Genomic DNA, 22,171 nt, shown 5'->3' on the forward strand with positions numbered 1-22,171 from the left:
TTGTCTGGAGTAGCCACCTTCTCTGGAGTTGTACCCTGCAATGTAGAATTAGATATGTTAGTACTATCCTTTAGCCCTGCAGGGCTATCAACTACATAGTTTGGTTTAACGGAATTAAGATTAGCATTATTTAATAAAACAGGTTCATCAACTCTGGGCATAGAGGGCCCTTCATAGTTTGAACCACTCCTTAGAGTAATTGCAAATTCTTGATCCGTAGGCCGGGTTGGCTGTGCCGGCAGAGCTCCCTGTTGGTGGGCTTGTAGGGTAGCGGAGAGTTGCACAATTTGATTATCTACAATTTTATTATGCGCTAGAATTTGATCAATTGTCGCATCTCTTCTCTCCATGCGCTTTTGCATATTGGCCAACATTGCTCTAATTTACACCAGAGAAGGGTTAGAGGATGAGGAGGGTTGTTGTGGTTGGTTCTTCTTGTTAGCATTGGGATGGTAATATTTCTGCTGCTGTTGCTGTGGAACCTGTGGTTCTTGTGGTGGTGGATTTTGAACATTAGTGCTCCGGTAGGAATGGTACGGATGATTCCGATACCCTGATTTTAAGTGTTGGAGTATGGGTTATTCTACCTTTAAGCTTGGAAGACATTAACTTGCTCCACGGAACTCCTGCAATCTTGCTCCCAATGACCTACAATACCACAATTTTCACAGAAAGCCTCATTAGAATTATTATTAATCGCAGAAACATTAGATACATTAGCAGTGCTCAGATTATCTAATTTTTGGCAAATAGAGGTTAGTTGAGCTTGCAAAAAGGATACAGAGTCGACACTATGCTTCCCTTTGTTAGCGAATCCTCTAGGGTTCCCATATTGGGAATTGTGTATCGCCATGTCTTCAATAACCTGACCTGCATCTTCAACATCAAGATTAATAAATCTTCCACTAGCTGCAGAGTCTAAAATTATTCGAGAAGAATTTCCAAGGCCGTTATAAAAGGCTTGGATTAACTGCCATTGTGCTAAATTATGGTGGGGGCAATCTCTTTGTAAATCTTTGAACCTCTCCCAAGCCTCATATAATGATTCATTGGCTTCTTGGGCAAAATTCTGGATCGCACTCCGTAGTACGGCTGTTCTCTCTGCAGGGTAATACTTGTTATAGAAATTCAAAACAAGCCATTAAACCACAATTTAGCTTTTCCAGTTAAAGAGAAGGGAAAGGGAATCTCCCTGATTTGGTCTTGAGTGACCCCGGCTTGCCTGATGGTGTTACAATATTGACAATAGTCGACAATGTGAAGATTCGGGTCTTCACCCTTGGCTCCACTGAATTGCTTCCTCTCTATCATCGTTATAAATTGAGGTTTGATTTCAAATTGAACTCCATCAAGAGCCGGAGTAGGGGTGAGATGTGGAAAATCCGTAAGCTTTGGTTGTGAATAATCACTAAGCTTCTTTAGAGCCGTCATCTCTGATTCTGCGTCTGATGATGCCTCTAAATCGCTGGAATCAGTTGGAGGATCGCGGTGATTATTGTTATTATCACCAGAATCCGCCAGGATTTGCTTGTAGAAATTTTTCTGTCTATGGAAGGAACGTTCGATCTCAGGATCGAATGGGATGTAACCTGATCTGGAACACCTGGGCATAAACAAAAACTAGAAACAAATATGAGATTTGTCTCAGAGAACTAACGCTCTCTGAGACAAAAGGGAAATAATCTAGACTACAAAAACAATTAGAAATAAAAATAAAACCGTTTCCCCGGCAACGGCGCCAAATTTTGACAGGGTAAAGTCGTATCCCCTAATCAAAAGTAATACCTAAATCCTCCAACTAATGTAGATAAGGAAGTAGGGTCGATCTCCACAGGGAAACAAGTCTTTTTACTCCTAATTAATTATTATAATCTAAATTATCTAAGTAACCAATATTTATATTTGAATAAGAAACTAAACTACTAAGATTGAGAATAGAGAGAAAAGAATATATAAGAGGATAGGTTCACCAATAAATAATACTCCAGGGTAGAATATAATAATCATTCATCAATGCATATATTAATCAGATTATAAAGGCCTTTCGCTATGTATTATAATCACACAATTAATTAACCAGTATTAAATCTCATCTTTCGAATCTCGAATTAACCATTTATAAATTAACCTGCCTATTGAAACTAGACCTAAACATTAATTCTCATCTGTCGAATCTCGAATCAATATTGTTAAACTCATGCATAAAAGATTAGGCCTAATCTAGTCACAGAGCATTAAATCAATCAATAGGAAATTAATCTAGCATTGATAATTAACAACAATAAATTACCCCTTCATATTATTTATGGATCCCCACAAACCCTAGAAATAAAACTACTCACACATAATTAAATCTAAACTAATCAAAGTAATAAAGCAAGTCATGATAAAAAGAATAAAGTAAATAACTAAGATTAAGAGAAGAGAAATCGTTACCAAAATAAATCTGGAATTAAGAGTAGAATTAAGAACGAAGGTTTAAGAGAAAAGAAATCTAAGAGAATAATTAAGAGAGTAAAGAAAGAGTAAAAAAAGAGAAGAAGAGATACTAAAATCGTATTACGGAGGAGTATTTATACTCCGTACAAAAATCATAAACTAAAACAAATTAAAACGACATTAAGCGTCCACTAATAAATACATGCACCCGATTGGGCGAGGCACCGCCCGATCGGGCGCGCCTTTTTATCCTTACTACTATTCTCGCGCCCGGCCGGGCGCGTCACCGGGCGCCAGCCTAAGCTTCTCCCGCCCGGCCGGGCGCGCCTCCGGGCGCCAGCCTTTTTGGCTGGGCGGCTCATTAGGGCCACTATTTGGACTTCGATTGGGCTCCAACTCTTCGGGCCAATCTGGATTTCCTCTTCCGGTCTTGAATACTCGGTCCAAATTCCCCAGTATCACTTATACCGAGCCCTTAATCACCAGTTCGATGGCTCTAACCGGCCCTGGGCTATAGAATCTGGTCGTGCTTCTCCAATGCTCGTGATTGCTCCAAAATATCTCGGGAAAATACTCCAAAAGCATAAATCCCTGCAAAAGTCAACCAAATCTACGAAAACACTAGAAAACACCAATTAGTAATAAAAGTGGCTCTAAAGAGCCAAAAACACTACTAATTATGACCAAGGGACGGGGATAAAATACTACATAAAATAGACACATCAATTTTCCCTGCATCGGGAATGTTGTTAGATGATGATTCCACACCTCTGGAACGCTGTTAGATAATGATTTTTCCCCGCCTCGTGAATGCTGTTAGATGATGATTTTTTCCCGCCTCGGGAGTGTTATAATTGTTGACTTCTTTGCCTTGAGAGATGGCAACGATCGACAATTTTCTACGCCTTGTGAAAAACTTGTCTAATTAAAGATAGCTTCCTCGCCTCAGGAAAAACTATCGTGAGCTACTCCGCCTTGAGCAGCCTATTAAATATTGATCATTGAGTATTAGAAGAATAATGATGGTTTGCTTTTCCCTAAACATGGGCTATAGATAGTTCGCTTATCCCTGAATGTTGGATGTAGATAGGTTTCTTATCGTCAAACGTGGGATGTACATAGTTCTCTTTTCCCCGAACGCGGGCTGTAGATGAGAACTGCAAAATAAAATTTTTCAAGGGACTCGTATAGACTATGATTGACTTAACCAGCCGACTTGACTAAGGTTTACTTGATATGACATGACACGTGTATGAATTGTGGTTGTGTGTGTATATATGAAGTTTGAGTGTGTGTGTGTGTAGACACAAGCAAAAAGCAAAAATTTCTGTCATTTTTTTTCATGAGTTGAAGGTACCGACTTTCTCCCGAAAAAGAAAGACGTGAAAAATAAAATGAAAGTTTTCGAAGTTCACTCGATCAAATTTTGAAAAAGTTTTTGAAATTTCTCTAAAGAAAAAGGTGAAAAAATCGAAGAAGTTTTATACATCCACACTGAGAAAAATTTGAATTTTTTTTTAACTTCCCCAAAAAAGAAGACATGAAAAAGGGAAGAGGCTTTAAACTTCCTCACTGAGCAAAGCAAAATAAATCGCATGGATTTTCTTCTTGTCAAATTCCTCATCTTCAAAATATATACATGATGAATGTTCGTAGGCTCGGAGGCTAAAGACAATTACATCATGTGACACAATCCACAAATGCACTTAGGTCATGAAGCTAAGCATAGTAATGTATGTTGCTTTGATCAGGAAGCTAAGCATCACATAATGTATGAGGAACAATCTTGATGAACGTTGCTTATGTCTGGAAGCTAAGCACATATATAGATGAAGTGATTGATGAGTAATGCATAATGAACATTGCTTAGGTCAAGGAGTTAAGCATGATATGCTTTGTATGATTACAAATCTTTGATATATAAATTTTGCTAAGCACATTATGCGATGCGTGAAACAATGAGAATTGCTCAGGTTAGGAAGCTAAGCAAGTATAAATTTTTTTTTTTTTATGAATGTTGTCCTGAAAAATGTTAAAGCATGCGCGGTAGGGGAACAAGATTTCATGATAAAGGGTTCCTAAGGGAAAGATGATATGACTATGTATGTGTGAATTAAGTGCGTGAAAGTGATATTAAGGCTGGCTGTAAAGGCTATGTCAATGGGAAAAAATGTAAGAAGAGTCGAGATGATGACTCTTTAAGCCTGGTAGGCTAAGTGATGTGGGTTCAAGCCCCCAAGTCTAACACTAGATGGATAGGAATAAGCATTAATTAGTTAGATATTCTTTGACTCGATCATGCATATGAATGTGGTTGTACCTTGATGTGAGGTTGCCTACGTATTCGTTAGGAATCAGGCCGAACATAGCTCTAGCCAAACTTTGCACATGTTTTTATATAAAACTCAAGAGGCCTTTAGATGATCGTACAGTGGTTAAGGCTAATGGTTAAATGAACAAATAGGTAAAGGGCTTAAGACCATAGAGAAGACCCCATGATGTGTAATTGTGTATTTGAAATTTGAACTTTGCAGGTTTTAATTTTTGGCTCTTTATTTTTTTTGCTTTGAATTTTTTCTCTTTTCTTTGTGTTTATTTGTTTTTTTTTAACTTCATAATTTTGAATCAATGTGGGCAATCTTGGATCATGCGATCCATCACTCACTTAGCATTCATGCTTCTCAGACACGGTACCAAGCACTCGATGAGAGACACAATTCGAGACGTGTTCATATCAAACACATTGGAACACTTTCCCTTAGACATTGTTTTATTATTTTTCATTATTTTTTGAACTTGCTTTCAATGTTACACAAATCACACACCTTCCCATCCCAAGGTTAAGTGAATGTGGGTTGAAGAAAGGAATGTCAAATGTTAAACGAGGCTCAAAGTGGTTAATGAAGAAATGGAAATGTGATTGAATAAATGGTTTAAGGGGAATGAACGGGTTGCAAAGGTGCCTCAAATAATTGATATACCTTGTGTTTGGTTCGACAATTGATTTTTCTTTTCTTCTTCTTTTTTTTTTCTTTTTTTTGGGTGAATGTCATGATCAAATGCAAAGGAAAGGAATTCTCATTGATGGAAAAGGTAAGAAAAATGACACATAGACACATGGATAAAGGAAACCTATGCTAGACGTATTAGGAGAAAAGGATTGAAACAAAAGAAAAAGGCGTGAAATCTTGTATGGAAAGCTTGTCTCGTGCTTCATCTTCATGGTTGCTTATGAATTCCTTCTTGCCGTTAGAAGGGTCAAGAAGTTTGTTATTGTTGATGCTTTGATTGGAAGAAAATAAGGAAGGAATGACGTTCCCCTTTTTCTTCCAACTCTTGCCTAGTGATTCTTAGACTCAAGTATTGTGGAAAAAAATGAGCTCACTAAGTGCATTGACTCAATTATCAAATTGGAAAGGAAGAGAGTATGAAAGGATTTTGAAAAACAATGGGAAATACTCCACTCATTCTTATTACATCGTAAAACGACGCATGCATGGTCCTTGTATACGATCATAAACAATATAGTGCATTACTCGAAGACAAAGTGTGTGTAATGACTCAACAGGTGTGATTAGGTGAGTTTATTAAGACTCGTGATATGATCGTATGGCTAGACATGAGGACAAGGACTAAATAGCACGGAAGATTAAAAGACAAACTAACTTGATTACTTTTATCCAATTTTAATGTTTATGCTTTTACTAGGTGAAAATGGTCCATTGGCAATCATGAGTCATAAATAAGATCAAACACAATCAAAGACCCAAAAAAAAAAAAAAAACACGTCAAGATAGATTAGCACAATAATCACAAAAGAATATGAAGATTGACTATAGAGTTCTAGAAGAGTTATTACTCATGGGAAAAGTTAAAAATAAAATAAAATCTACAATCTTATTGTAATCCCCCATATTTTTTTACTTATTATAATATAATTAATTTTTTTTGTACAAATATTTTTGTGTTGATTTCATTGAATTATTTTTATTAAAAGATTTAAGTAAACTAATATGTTTTGACTAATTTTTAAAAAATAAACTTTAACTTAGTAGCCCAAACCACAATTTTACTCCTAATCAAATAAGGAAATCAAGGCCAAAATAAAACCCCCAAAAACCTTCACACCCTTTCTCTCTTTTCACGTCATTCACCCTTTCTTTCCCCTCTTGCTATTCACGAATTCAGAGAAGAAAAAAAAAACCTATTGCTTACCCGCTGTTAAGCTGCTGCCGACGCCTCACCACCACCCGAGCCACCTGATGCTGTCACGCCAGCCTGCACCACCAATTAGCAGCAGTTCGCCCTCCTCTCTTCCTCCTCCTTAGCTCTCTCCTTCTTTTGTTAATTTAATTCAAGTTTTAATCTTTATCAAATCTTTGTTTTTAAATTGTTATTATTATGGTTAATTATGTATATGGGTTATAAAAGATCAGAATTTATGTAGAATAGTATGTTTTATTTATAATATAAAATTTCAGATTTATGTATGTATAGAATTTAGGGTTTACATGTGATTTTTTCATGGTTTTTAGGTTTAAAACATGTTAACTAAGTTATCTAATTATATTATGTCTAAATTATGTTAAAGCATAAATATTTTGATTATATATAAAATTTCAGATAATTAAAGTTTCAATATTTATGTTCAAATTGTGTTAGTTTTATATGTTTATGCTTTTAATATCATAAAACACTGATTGTCGGTAATTTATTAGTATAAAGCTTTGAACTTTAAAATCTAATCTCAAAAATGAATTTTCAAATTTTATAATTATTATTTTGAAACCTCTAACTACATTGAATTGGAGAATTTTTGGGTTTTAAACATACTAACCTACTATAGAAAGATTATTTCAAGTATACATGTTTATGAGGTTGTGTTATAATATTAAACTAAATTTTTAGATTATGTTCTTCACTTTAAAGTTGCTAGAATTTTATGTTTTAAGCTGTATATTCATGATTTTAACATATAAACTTATAGCTGAATTATTATATTATTAACCTTGACTAATGGGAACAATTTAAAGGCATTATTTTGATGATTTAAGAGGCTTTAAAATAGGTTCGTATTGCTGTAAAATTATTTTATTGGGTGTTGATTTAGTTCTTGTTGTTTGGTTTAGGAGAGGACTTCGTAGAAGACGACTTCTAGTTTCTAAAGTGTCCAACCAACTCGTTTATTTATGTTACGTACGAGTTACGAAACCTTGCCTTTAGATTCATGTTTAGGGACGTATCGAGAACTTAGTATCATGCATAGTAAAAACTGGGCTCAATTGTTTCATTGTGATTATCGTAGATTGTGTATTAATTTACCTTGTATGTGTTTTTTATGCATTATTTTACAAGATGTGCTAAGATACAAAGGTATGTGAGTAAGTGGAATGAATAATTTAATTACTCGCTCATGATTATTGAAATGGAATGAGAAAAGGAAGAATTAAAGTCTTAAAAGACGTGGTTAAGGTTTGGGTTCTTTATGCACTTAAGTTGTTTATGCACCGAGATAGTTAAAGGAATCAATAATAAATATTGCTTATCACTAATAAATCAAGAATTGAATTTGAAATTTGGATTTCTTGGATGATGTGATATTTGATTGATTATATTGTTTTGCATATGAGTCATCACCAGTTCTAATCTTGTAAATCACATAAAGTGCAAGATGGATCAGTAATAAAACTTTGGATTTATGCACATGTAGAGTATTGACAATTAGGGGTTGGGGTTCACGGGGTATTAGCCGTGTGCTTTTTATAGGCCATTTGATCTACGAGTCTCTTGCTTTCAAATGCTTATAAAAATTATGAGTTAGATGAGATCTCATACTAGCTATGGTCACGGAGTCACGCCCATGGCCATTGGATGTTTATTGATGTTTCCGAAAGGACGCATGAGTTTTTTTTTTTAATTTTTTTTATTTTTTTTTATTGATGTTCCAAATGGAGCATGGAAGGAAAACCTTGTCTATTGCTTAGTCAATTGATTAAATGAAATTAATAGATTATCAGTAAATAGAGGAGTCTTAGTAGTGTTTGAGTCGTTAATTAAATTGGATGTCATGAATGATTGTTAGTAGCATGCTAGGGATACCTTCTTTTCATATTATGTAGCTTGTATGTACTCTGCGTTGTTGACTGCGTGCTATTGTGTTTGTTTTTTTTTTTTTTTTTTTTTTTTTTTTTTGTCATGGCCTTTGCCTTTTAATGACCCAGTTATGATCCAATTTTTACACTTGTAATATTGGGGAGCAAATTAATCACATGTATTGGCATAAAGAGGGACTTGCATCAAGTGATGGGTAATTGAGTGGAGAGTTGATTCTACTTATGATTTATTTCTCGCAAAACATTAAACTTTCTCAAACTATACTTTGATTTATATACTACTTTGTTAATTGGGTTTTGAATTAGGGCCTTAATGGTTCCAACTTGTAAGATTTAATTTAGGTTGTAATTATTGGTTTGAAACTTTAATTTAATTGAACTAGTTTTTTGGTGCTAAATTTTGAAATAGCCTTAACGTTTGAACATGTGGTGGTAGCACGTCAATAATTCTCTTCCATTTTGTTCAAGGTATATACTGGTTTTAAGAGAGAATTATTGGTGTGTTACATTTACGTTATAAAAGTTGACATGGATTAGAAGACTAAGAGAAGTAGAAGATTGGCTAAGACTAGCTTTACACGAAAAGATATGAAAAAAAGAAGGTTGGACGCTAAAAAGACACCTAAACTTGATAGGATGTAGTATTTCAGTTATACCTTTGTATATGTGACTCTGATTGGGACAAAACCAACTCTAAACGAAAGGTTAAACTCGGGGCTATAGATCCATAGATGGCAGGACAAGTAACTCTTTCTAGAACTCTGGCTATGACCAAAACAAGTTGACTCTTGTGCAGGATACGGGAATAAAAATATGGGTTGACTCAAAAAAAAAAAAAAGACTATGACTCGACTATAATAAAAAAAAAAGATTAGATAAAAGAGAGAAAAAAACATAAAAAAAGTCACAAAAATATAAAAAGTCACAAAAAAGCACACATAAACACATTGTCACACATGATACAATAAAGTTCGCAACCTAGAGTCATGTTTTATGTTCCACTATGATCAAGCTTATTTGGGTGTCAAAGGGTACCACGGTTTAGAGTTTGGGCGCATTAGCAAGGTAGTCTCCCTTGAGGGTGTATGCCACGGGCAGCTCCGCAAGTTTGTTATAAAATTGAACTCGACTCCATAGTTTTTGGTGGATTTAAAAACTTGGATGAACCCTTATTATCATGAACGTTTTTGGGTTGATAGAGCTTAAATCCCTCGGGCTAACCGCATACGTAAAACACGTACTATTGTAACAAAATAGGTAAGCTAAAATTCATATGCATATGTGACAATGCCAATTAAATTGCAGGAATACAATTTAAGAATATTTCAAGTCTCATCCACTCATCACAATTAAATACCGATCACTCAAATCGATAAATAACCAAGAATAAACCTCCCCACTGGAGTCGCCAAATTGTAGGTGTCATTCGAAGCGCCCCTATGTTAAGCATGTTGTGAATATGTTTGACACTCATAGGAAATGGGAATTGACATATACGATTAGGGAAAAGGAAAATAGGGAGCCACCAATAAGTATTTAAGGAACTTGTAAACTGTTCACAAATCATTAAAAGGCAACCATGATAAAGGGACGACGAATGGCAACAACTATGCACTCGTGAAGGTTACACCCCATTCATAATCCATGAGATTACTAACTCCATATGGTTCGAAATCACGAAAGGAGGATCGAAGATGATGGTATGAATTGAAGTGAGTCATGGAGTTACATTCGCCCGTATTGGCCTCTACTAAATTCTTATAGTGAAAATTATTCCCGTAATCTCAAAGGCATACAAACAAAGATTCAATTTTCTCCAAACTAATATTTGGATAAATTGGTTGAATATTAATGCAACACATAATTCTAAAATATTGTGATCACTTCGATTAAATAAGTAGAGTAGAGTAGATTTGGTCCAAACCCTCAATCGGTTCTACATTTCACGCCTTAGTTTAAGTATGGAACTTCAGGTGTTGTATGGACTCCATGGAGTGCTTAGAGAGTTAATGGTGTAATTAGGATAATAGGTTTAAGGCTTAGAATAAGAGAGAGAGGGGAATTAGAACGTCTGTTGGTGTATAAGAGAGGAAGAGAGAATGATTTGGTGCCCCGAAACTGGAGAAATAAGGTTCGTATTTATAAAGAAAAAGAGTAAGGTGAAGCACAAAACCCGAGAAGTGAAGGCGTCACGAAGGAAAACCATAAAAAAATGTCGTTTCATGGCATGTGTGCCGCGACACGGTGTAATTTTCCGTGTCACAGTATTTCTACTGTGGTGCGATATTTTCCAATTTTCACGCGTGTTTAAAACTATGATAACTTTGGATCCGTAACTCAGAAAGAAAAATATAATATACCGTTTAAAATCTTATTAAGTCTAATTTCTATCCCAATTAGAATCATCTCAAAATCGTTTGTAGATTTTATGATGTGGCCATTTTAGTGAAAGGGTGTCGGTTTTGGGCCAAGTTTAGTGTTTCGCTCATATCTGCTTAGTTTTAAATCGAAATTGGGATTATGATGTATATTTGGAAAGGTTATTGAAAGGCCTATCCAACAAAGTATTATTAAATAAAAAACATGGGGCCAAAAAAACAGTTTATCTTGGTTTTGTGATGTGGACATGAAAAGTGGAAAATAAGTTACGGTTTAGCAAAATAGGGTAATTGGGTTGGTTTATGAAATGTATTGAATTAAATATGGATTTAAGCACTCTAAAGATTAAATACTTAACCCGACTAATAATGACGATGAAAGTTTGTTCATCACCGGGTTTAATTTTGGGGAGACATTTTTAGGTGTCTACATCGATCTAATTTTAACTCGACATGATTTCAAACCGAACATAATTTTAATCCCAACCTGTTATTGATCTAATTTTTGTACTTATATATAATTACTTTGATTCGTATAATGTTTTGTTTCATTAAATGTTTAAAACTTTACTTTGGAATGGGAAGCGATGTGAGCATAATTTTTTTTTTCATTTGTATTGCAGTAAAATAAAATATATATTTCTTCAATTTTATTAATTTGATGTTCTCATGCTGATATTTAATTTAATCAATACTACCGTCGTACTTTATTACTTTCTTCATTCTTACGAAAACGAAGATTTAAGAGAAATAGTTGAAAGTATTATTTTATGATAGAAGTTAGGTTAGTCAAAGAATAAAAAAAATATATATATAAAAAGGAAAAGGGAGTATAAGTGAATAGATTAGAGAATATGAAATATATTAAAATATGATATGAGGAGACCATTATTGAAGAGGTAAATAGTAAAATATTTATTGTTAAAATATTTAAAAAAGGAAATTAAATAAGTAATAAAATACGGCTGTAAAAGGAAAGTGGAGCAAGTAATAAAATAAGGAGTGAGTATATGGGTATAATTTATCAATCGATCATGCATTAGATCATTATTTACAATCTTATTTATATAGGTATGTTTATGCTTAGATTTTCATCTCAGGTTCATCTATTTTGCAAGTTGTTAGGTTACAGGTTATAGGTTATTATATGATCGATTACCCAGCACCAGGTTTTCAACAAAGTCAATTAAAGATCTTTCCAAGAAATATTTCAGGAGTATCTTTAATAGAATAAGTCAATAGGAGCTGCTAAGAATACCGGAGCCACCGTTAGCCGAAGAAGTAGAACTACCTCAGCTCACTAACCCCGGATTCCTTGGAATCCAGGATGGAGCCGGTAAAGACTTTCTCGTTACTTCTTATGATATATATAGAGAAATAATCATTGTACAAAGGCATCAAAAAAATCCTAGCCTTATTATTCATAGAATTTCAGTATTTCCTAGCTAATATAAGTGTCATTATTATTGAATTGTAAACCTATGTTGTATCCGTATCAACCTAACAACCTAGTGGGTTGGTGGACTCATTTCCACCTGCAGTTTTTACCCTTATTCCTAGGGTTTTTTGTGTCATCATCTTGTGTCTCTTCTCCCCTTTCCCTTTGCTCGATATTTGCATTCCTTTTTTACTTATATCCTTGAACCTATATTATTGTTGTCATTCAAATCAATCTAGTTGTTGTCATTGTTGGGTTTGGAAAGTCTGACTTTCCGAAGAATAAAACCCGACCTCAAGACCTGTTCACAATTAATATAACTAAAAGACATAAATAACAAGATAAAGTGAAAAAACCATCTTACCCTTGATGCGTGCTTCGCTTGTTCCTACGAGCTCTTACTTCAAAAGCCGAGTTTCGTAAGTGCGTAGACCTCCAATGATAGTCCACCTGCAACAACGACCCGCACGGTTTCTATCTCGGAGTTTAGTCAAGTTTGGACAAAAAACAACTACTCGAGTTTTATGTGAACTTAAAGGTTTTCTCACCTTATGGGAGATGTCTTATTGAGTTCCTACTTAAGTAAGAGATTCCTAAGGTATTCCTTGGCTATTTATAAGGAGTGCTTCCTTATGAATTCCTCTCACTTTCAATGTAGGACTTTTTCTAAAAAAGATCCCATATGGAAAGAATGTTAAATTCAACTCCTAATTAAATTAACCAAGGAATCACTAAGTAACAAGTGTCACATGGTTAGGTGAGGAGCACATCCCCACTTGCTCCCCAAGGAACCTCACATCCATTGTGTGCTAACCATGTGGCACCCAACCTTGAACCCCAAGATGGGTTTGTTTGGGCCACCACCCATCAGCCCGCGTCCATGACCCGTCACCTGGATTCGCGGCCACATGGCGTTGCCAACATGGTGAGTTGCCACTTGGCGCTCTTCTTTTTGGTGCGCTTCCCTAGCCTTTCGCATGGCTAGGCCATTGCAAGTGGTTTTTTCTTGTTACTTGAAGCATTTTTCCTTCTCGTCAATTCCCAATTTTTGGCTTGACTTTTGAGATTTTGTTTCGACGCTCTAAGCTTGGAATCCGACGTCTTTTTTCATAATACTCGAGTGACTAATTAATTCCTTTTGGATTTATTCGTCGCTTCGGATCGTTAGTTGCTTTGGTGTGACCCGAAGGGGTCAATCAAGATGAAGATGTAATTATTCATTTATATTACTCATCGAAAGCGGCCTCCAACAAGGAATTTTGATCACTTGACCTCACTTTATAATTATCTTTCTTATAATTCAAAACCCTTTATCAGAATAATACACTTGTTCAAAGGAAACCATTCTTAATAATCTCCTACTTGTCCTTCCGGACAAGTGCGCTTTTAATGTATAGCATATTTCCTATGTCACTTAATGTCTCTTCATGAACTATAAGGTAAGATTATTCGTCATCCTTATTACGTCTAGAAGTGTTTGTCAAAATTCGAGTTCAACTGTTAATAAGCAGATGATTTCTTAAAATTCATGTGAGCATGACTATGCATTTTACGGTCTCGCTTTTTGAGAGGCCTTTTAAACTACAAAGACATGTTCCCTTTGAATAATAAGGTGACATTCCCAGTCTTGTACCTTAAGCTTATCGTACTAAGAGGACCTAGCCGCCCGTGTGTTGCCGCTATAATACCCATGTACGGAAGATGTTTGATGAACATCAAAGCGGACTAGTACATAAACAAGAGAACTCACAATAATCATGGTCGAGGAAAGAGGTTCCGATAGCCATAGTGGGAGGTGTACTTATGACGATTTTTAAATCTCTTAAATTACTCTCATAGGTCGATCCGGCATGGTTCTAAACCAATACCTGTGCAAATGATATATGACAATCATGTCCTTGTAGCACAACAAACGGTGCAATAAATCATACTACACACTAATCTCAAGTGGTCATTAATCGCCCATCATTTAAATGACCTCGATTAGGGATAATTTTCGATTACAATATTCAATGTTCAGTTAATAGGTGTTTCTTTATCTAAGACTGGTCTTCATACCCTATTTTGAATATTCTCAAAATCGAATGAACTCAATGTTTAATCCTAAACCATAATTAGATAGTTTTGAGGAATATTTAGAAAAACTTTATTCCACTATAATACTTTACAACGTTTCATCTTATATAAATGTTTTCCCAAATGTTTAAAGAGTACTACTCTTTATACAACATTTATAGAAATCACACCCATATTTTAAATTCTTGATTTCTTTCATGCAATTGTGAATGTTGTCGTTTACTTATTACATAGGTTTAGTTACGATTACTTTGCAAATCCTAGCATCTTCATTATCGATCACTTTCATAATAAGATTATAAAATTTGAGAGTGTTATGGACTATATGTGATCTAGGATTTATAATTCAAGTGATGGCTCCCACTTATTTTCATGATATGAGATCTTCAACTTGACAACTTACAATCATTTAACGTTCAATAACGAACTTTCCATTTAACATCTTCCTTATTATTGTCTTTTAAGATAACAATATTCTCAACATATATTTTAGTAGACTTCTTGATGAAACTCTACTTGGGTTTCAGTCCAAACGGCTCACAACGATTTGAGACACCCTGATCACTTGTGATCATGGAAATTTACCTTAAATTTCCGCACATTACACATGGATGCACATCCATGTTACCATTCTCAAGCCACGACGCGTTTTAGCTCGTGCTTATAAATGGCTTCCTTGTTTAAGGATCTTGATCCTTACTAAGGACGTGCTTGCAATATCAATTCTCAAATTACATTTGTTCTATGCGTCAAGAGCCCTACATTTTTACTTATCCATGTACTTTGGATGTTCTTGATCATAATCTAACGATCCATGACTTAGATTTATTTTGATTGATACTTTATTATTCTCATGCTCTAAATATGTAAATTGTGTGACGGCTCCATAGCATACACGATGGTTTGAATTACATAATTGTTTTAAATTTTTATTCCATTCATGTGACCTTTTAGCTCATCCAGTTTCACCGAGTCTTGCTAAACTTTTTGCTATGTGATACGATTGAAAGTCTTTACTAGAATCATTCTTGTTTGACATAGTATTTATTCTAGCTCATACTTAGTTCAAACAATTACTTAGTTTAATACATATGGGTCGAAAGTCTTTCAAAGTCCTTCATTTCATGTTTAACACGGTAAATTCTTTTATTCGTTCAAACATTTTATTAAGTCTATACAATAGATCTCAGTTCCCAATATGTACTTAGTGTCGCCTTTAGCTTGGTCCATTGTCAAAAATACTTTCAAAGTTAAGCATTCATCATTTGATAGTTAATTTTCAACAGAGTCCGTAAAGATCTAGTTAGACCTTACAAGATTGACTCTTTCTCCCACTAAACTTCTTATCCATAAAAACTTCTATGTTTATCCATAAGCCAATCCTATAATGCATTTCTTGAGCTTGCTTTCAAATATAGCATTATTTAGATTTAAAATCCCTTGGACTATTTTCATAGTCATGTCCAAATTCTATTTTAGGAAGGCAGTTTTGGTATCTATCAAACTATCACTAGTAGAAAATATCAATGGGGCACCGAGTAATGGCCACCGATTTTTAAAATTCGGTAGAAAAAAAACAAGGCGGGATTTAGTGTAATAAAAATAGCACTGGTTCAAACAAAACAAGTGCCAAATTCCTTAAAGGGCACCGGTTCAAACTAGTGGCATTAAAAAACCGGCCCTTTTATTTCCCATATTCATTATCTTTCCTTTTCTTTTTTCATATTATTTCTCTCTCCTCATATTTTTTGATCTCCTACTCTCTCTCTCCTCAACCAAAACCCTAAGCCCCTTTCTTCTCCCTCGCCATTCCCTTCTTCTCCCTCGGACTCCCTTCTTTCTCCATTGAAGTGTAGATCTGTTGTCTCTCCATTGAAGCCAGGGTTCGTTACTCAAGTGTTGTTTGTCGTCCTCCTCTCCCTCGCAAGCTTCCTCGTTCATCCGTCCCTTTCCCCCTCGCAACTCTGTTAGAAGTTTAGGGTTATTTCCGGCGGCCAGGTGAATAAATGTTCTTGTTTAATTTTTAATTTTAATTAATTTGTTGTGGAAACTAACTGTAATAATTTATAATCTAGGGTTCCAAATTTGCTTAGATCGAATTAGAGGTGGTTGTTAGGATGGCGGCGACAGTAACTGGGATTTCAAGGATTTTCGGCAAATTCGAAGAAGAAAACAAACCCAATTTCTGAATCCCTAATTCATACCATTTGGAGCTCAATTTGCATGTTATATTGGGATTTTTGTTAACAAGGTCAGTAGATCTATTCGTTACTAATTTTTTTAAGCGTAGTTTATAGATTAATCTCAGATCTTTCATTCTAGTATTTCTTTTTATTTTTCTTTTTTTTTGCGATTATTTAATTCTTTTTATCAATTTCTGTAAAAAAATTAATTGCTAATTTTGGGATCCATTACTTTTGTTTGATGGTAGATTTTGGAAATATTTTCTGGGTTTCGTTCATAATAAGTGTTTTTAATGAAATGAAATTTTACTGTTTTTTGAATACAAATAAAATGCAAGGAACAATTGTTGGCTGATAAGCAAGGAACAATTTTTACACTAGGTGGCTGGTAATGAACTAACACCCGTTCGAAGGGTAGCGATATCTACATATATCCCTCCTCAATCACCACCATCTTACCACTTTTTATATTCGTCTCTTATTAGCCCCTCTTCGCTTCACCCTTGATCCAAGTATGACCTAAATAAGAGAATATTACTGCCTGTTACGTTATTGTTCTAGCAGTCTGGTGCAATTTTAGCTAGAAAGAAATAAGCTAGGAGAGGAGGAGAGGGGTATAAACAAATGTATCCAAACCTTCTCCTGTCTTTTTCTCCATCAGAGGGATAATCTGCATTAGGCTAGATTCAGTATATGCTTCACTTCATGTGTTCATTTTTTAAATAATCGTCCTCAATGAACAATATGCAATGTTTTATTTCAGTATGCCAGTATGATTTTAACTTTTTATATTCTCTTTTCTTGAACTCGAAACTCGTTAGTATCTAATGTAGGATCTTTGTAAACCCTCTCCTACCGACCAAATTTGGTTAGTCTACAACTTGCTGATGCTTAGTACTTGTGTAGTGTATCAGTACTGCATGAATTTGCTTTGATATGATAAGCAAGTAAATTTCAACGTCCTAGCCTAATGATAACTTAGACTAGATCTTTGCTTTACATCTGTTGTTTTCAAGCTAGCCTTTAATTTGGCCTAGTTTTAAAAAATGAAATTCTAGCTTTCACTTTTTTTCCCCATAAGACCAAATGTCATTTTTATTTGTTCACTTTTGTTCTACAGCTTTTTACTTAATTTTCTATAGTTGCTAAAGTTTTTACTCAGAAAATAACTTAAACAGGCACTGAGTTCTGCTAGCTTAGGATCTGTTTTATGAACTTAGTTAATATAACTTGTCTTAATTTAAACAAAGTTGTTGGAAGCATATGTTATGTCGTGGTGAAAATAAGCTCAATTTAATAAAAATTCACGCTAAATAAGTTGAACCAAACATAGCTTTAGGCTTATACAGAGTATGATGCTTGTTTCTTGCTTTTTATTTGTATTCAAACAAAAACATAATTTTAGGCTCATATAGAGTATGATGCTTCTTTTTTCATAAGCACTTGCCTAGTTCCTTTTGCACATATTAAGTTTCCTTTACAATGTTCTATTTGCATATATAATCAATGATAACTTACTTTTAGACATCCATGATCAAAGAGACAAGATCAATCATAGAATTATAATATAATGGCCAATCTTTTGATTGATATAATTTGCATCTTCTCTGAGGGCTTTTCTGTTCCTTCTCGGTGATACCTAGTTTGAATTAGTGCAATGACTGTATCTCTGTCTTGTAAAGATTTCTTGATTTTTACTGATTTTGATTTGGTTGGGTGAAAAACCCATATTTACGTCATCAGTATCACCTCAATTCTAAAACCTAGCCCTATGATTGGAAGTCAGCCAAATTTCTTACAAAATATCTAGTGCATGAATTGTAAAAATTTTCAGTCATAATCTAGTATAAGAGGCAGCTCCAACATGAGTTCCTTTGTATGCTACATCTTGATGTCTAGTCAAGTATGATTAATCATAGTATGAAGTGGGGGAAATATTGCTGGAACTTTTATACATATTTTTATATGAACAATTGTTGTCTGGTTGATGGCTAATATGCATGCTTTGGGATTTTTGTTTCTCCTTTTGCTTGGGATTGTTTGGAATGGTTTTGTGAGTATACTAATATTGAATGTGATTTTGTTTTGTGCGACTATACTAGTATCTATTTTTGTTATGATTTTGTTTGGGATTGTTCTAAAATAGTAGAATCTATAATGATTGTAGATGGTTGGTAATGCATGATTATAGTGTTTGGATAACTATCTATGTTGTATGATTTACAATTGTAAATTTTCTAGATTTTATTAAGTCCTCTTGATTGTAGTGTTGTCTTGAGGTTTTATATGTGAAGTTGTGAACTTTATTTTTGGTGATTGGTGATATATTGAGTACCTTATATATTTTGCATAATTTGGAATTTTTGTGCAAGAATTCATGTTTAAAGATGTTTCATAGCAGTAACACTTCTAAATAATATGAATTATACAAAAGGAGCTAACCATTAGTTGTAGGTGGCCTGGCAAGGCTGCAGCTGCTACTGCTTGTCGAGGCTGATACTGTTGTGGGTGGCATGTCAAGACTACAACAGCTGTTGCCCTGCCGAGGTTGCTACTGCAGGTGGCCTAGCAAGGCTGCAGCTGCTGCTCTTCCCCGTCATGCTGAGGCTGTTGTCTAGTTGATGGCTAATATGAGTGCTTAAAATACTGGAGCCCATTTGGTATATGTTGGTGGATTCATTGTTAATATATGTTGTCAATTTTTGTATAATCTTAATTACATATTGTTAATTTTTTCAATACTTGCATAGAGTTTACAAGCTTTGCACAAACCAGAGAACCTAAGCCAGTGGCGTGGTGTGAGATTCAGGCTTCGAACGCTGCAAATCTGTTCTGTGTTGCGGCTTCGGAGATGTTGTTGTCTAGTAATTGTGATGCTGCTGCTCTGCTAGTGATTGTAGTGTAGGAAGTCTTTGGTCCTGTTATAGTAAATGTATCGAATGTTTTTTTTTCTTTGTTTTTTGCAAGTGTAAAATTAAAGGTTATCAATGAAATTATCATTTTCAAGTATGTTATGTATATATATAACAGTCTGCTACTAATTTTAGGTGAAAAAAGATTTTTTTTTGTTAGGGAATTTTTGGCACTGGTTAATCGGTACCAATTATATTTAATACCAAAAAAAAAAAACCGGGGATATTATTGGCACCAGTTAACCTGTGCCAAAAATAATTATTGGCATCGGTTAACCAGTGCCAATTTAAGCAATTGCCACCAATTTTGAACCGGTGGCTTTTTATTTATGAATTGGCATCCCTCAAATATTCAACAGTTCAAAACTGGTGCCATATGAGGGGTTTGAACCGGTGCCAAGTTGCAATTTTCTACTAGTGTATTTTTCCATATTTCATATGGGCAAGTTTGCTAGAATAATCATGAAAAGACTTGAGCTCCGATTGGTGAATAGGTTTTTATTAAAATTAACTATGTGAATTTCATTATATCCTTTTCAACCAGTCTAGCTATGTATGCATATACATTTCCAAATTTGTTAGTTTTCTCCTTGAAAACTAATTTGCGATCGATGGGTCTTTCACCCATCATGCAAATTAATCAAGGTTTAAACATGAGTCTCAAACATGGAGTCTATTTCGGATTTTATGGCCTCTAACCATTATTCGGAATTTGTATTTGTCGTAACTAATTTACAAGACATTATTCCCTTACCATCTAATAGTAAATAGTATGCTTGTAAGTATTAAGGTTTTTTTTTCTAACGTAATAGAAATTTATAGGATTCAATCCAAGCCTTTGGTGAATTCTATACCAATACGGAGTAATTGCATCAAACACTGAGTTTCAAGGCGCTTTCAAAGCCCTTTTATTATGTTGATCTTACTATATCATTTCTGATGTTTTGTGTGTAATGAATTCTCTTTTAAGGCACTTGTAAAGCCCTTTTGAGTATTCTTGATCAATCATTGTCATGAAGCCCTTTTGAGTGTTCCGAAATTCTCAGTTCTAGTTTGTTGCTCAGCTCGATGGTCATCGAGTTAATTCCCTCCCATTTGTCATATTGGGAAGACACCACGTAGACGTTGTTTGATATTTTCAAATGACATCGAGGTCACACTTGGCTGAAGCAAATATCACTCAATCTACTCTAGACGCTGTTTGATATCTTGCCATGTCGATTCTATACTTCACTGAACTTTTGAGCTACTCAAGGTCAACTTTGTTCACATTTGATGAATATAGCCATATTCTTTCAAATTTCTTGTGAAACATTGAAGTAATTGAATCTTCTTTAGCGTTTGGAGTCAATTGTCTATGCCAAGAACAATAGCTCTTTACTTTGTCGATTTTTAACAAGTAAGACTTGGTTGTCTTAGAACAATTCCGAATTGATCAACTGTCATGAGCCTATATAGCCTTGACTACGTTCTTGTTAATGTGACATTGCTAATGATGTTCGAAACACAAATCATGCCTTTGATTTGAATTTTGTGTGTTTTCATGTTAGGGAAATGTTTGTTATACTCAAGCATTCTTAACTCATGGTTTAGATAACCATGCTATTCAAATAAGTTCGCAACTATTTCTCTTTACTTCGAATGCGAGTCTTTCCGTGTAAACGGATTGTTTGCTGATAATGGAACATAATAATAACCATTTTTTATTCAGTGTTAGCTTTAAAAGGTCTTTAAATAAAGCACACAACCTTACAACTGATGTAGCACCTGTTGCTTCATTCTATTATTGTAAGACAATAACTTAGCTTTACTTCAATGGTTTGAGGTCATTATCAATGTGGAACAACTAAGCAGTATCCGATACTTGTGAAGATAATGAGTTGCTAAGTTTAGTACAATAACATGAACTCTTGGTAGAATGGAATTTATTCCTTTTCTTTCTTCCTCAATTCCTATATTTCTTATTATACTTTATCTCATAATCTTTAACACCGTTTCTTTAAGTGTTTTGACTCTATACTTTGTTAGGCATGATTAAGCATCTAGTGTGCCATTAAAAAAAGTTCCTTTTTCCTTGAATTTGTATTTGAATTAATACATCAATGAGTTGTATTCACTAGTGTATGAAGCGAAAAGATATGTTGGTTGTCAAGCATTGACAATTTGAGTTTTTCAACTCAATACTTCATGTTTATCAAAAGTACCTAGTATTTTGAATACATGTGTAGACATCTACTTTTGGCCTCCTGTCCCGACTGGAAGTGCTATGACGATAAATAAAATCATCTTCGTGTTGGATCAACGTGAAAAATACTTATGGATAACCGATTGAATCACAAGGGCACAAAAATGACTAGCCTAACCCAAAAACAAAATAAATAAGGTCCAATTAATTAAGTCCAATCATAATTAGGTTTAAGCCTGAGATTAAAACCTTATTATGACGGATTTAGAGGTGCCTAGGTAAAAATTCAATGCTGCCGCTGAGAAATCCGCACGCATCTCAATGAGTCGCGCTGTTCTAGCGCGCGCAACTAACTCCATTGCACGCATCACCCAGCGTAGCTGCTAGTGATGCGCTTGGAGAAGATTCAGAATTTCATAAAAATATAAAATTGAATCTTACCATAAT

At 34.6% G+C, this 22,171-nt stretch overlaps 1 non-coding gene across 1 annotated transcript; it reads left to right on the plus strand.

The window, feature by feature from the left end:
• Positions 1 to 983: 983 nt before the first annotated feature.
• LOC145566030 (small nucleolar RNA R71) lies at positions 984 to 1,090 on the plus strand. The gene has a single exon (XR_014095347.1). It is a non-coding gene; the product is annotated as a small nucleolar RNA R71 (small nucleolar RNA).
• The last annotated feature ends 21,081 nt before the right edge of the window (positions 1,091 to 22,171 follow it).

The sequence above is a fragment of the Chenopodium album genome, chromosome 1, assembly GCF_948465745.1.
Source record: "Chenopodium album chromosome 1, dcCheAlbu1.1, whole genome shotgun sequence".
NCBI classification, from domain to species: domain Eukaryota; kingdom Viridiplantae; phylum Streptophyta; class Magnoliopsida; order Caryophyllales; family Amaranthaceae; genus Chenopodium; species Chenopodium album.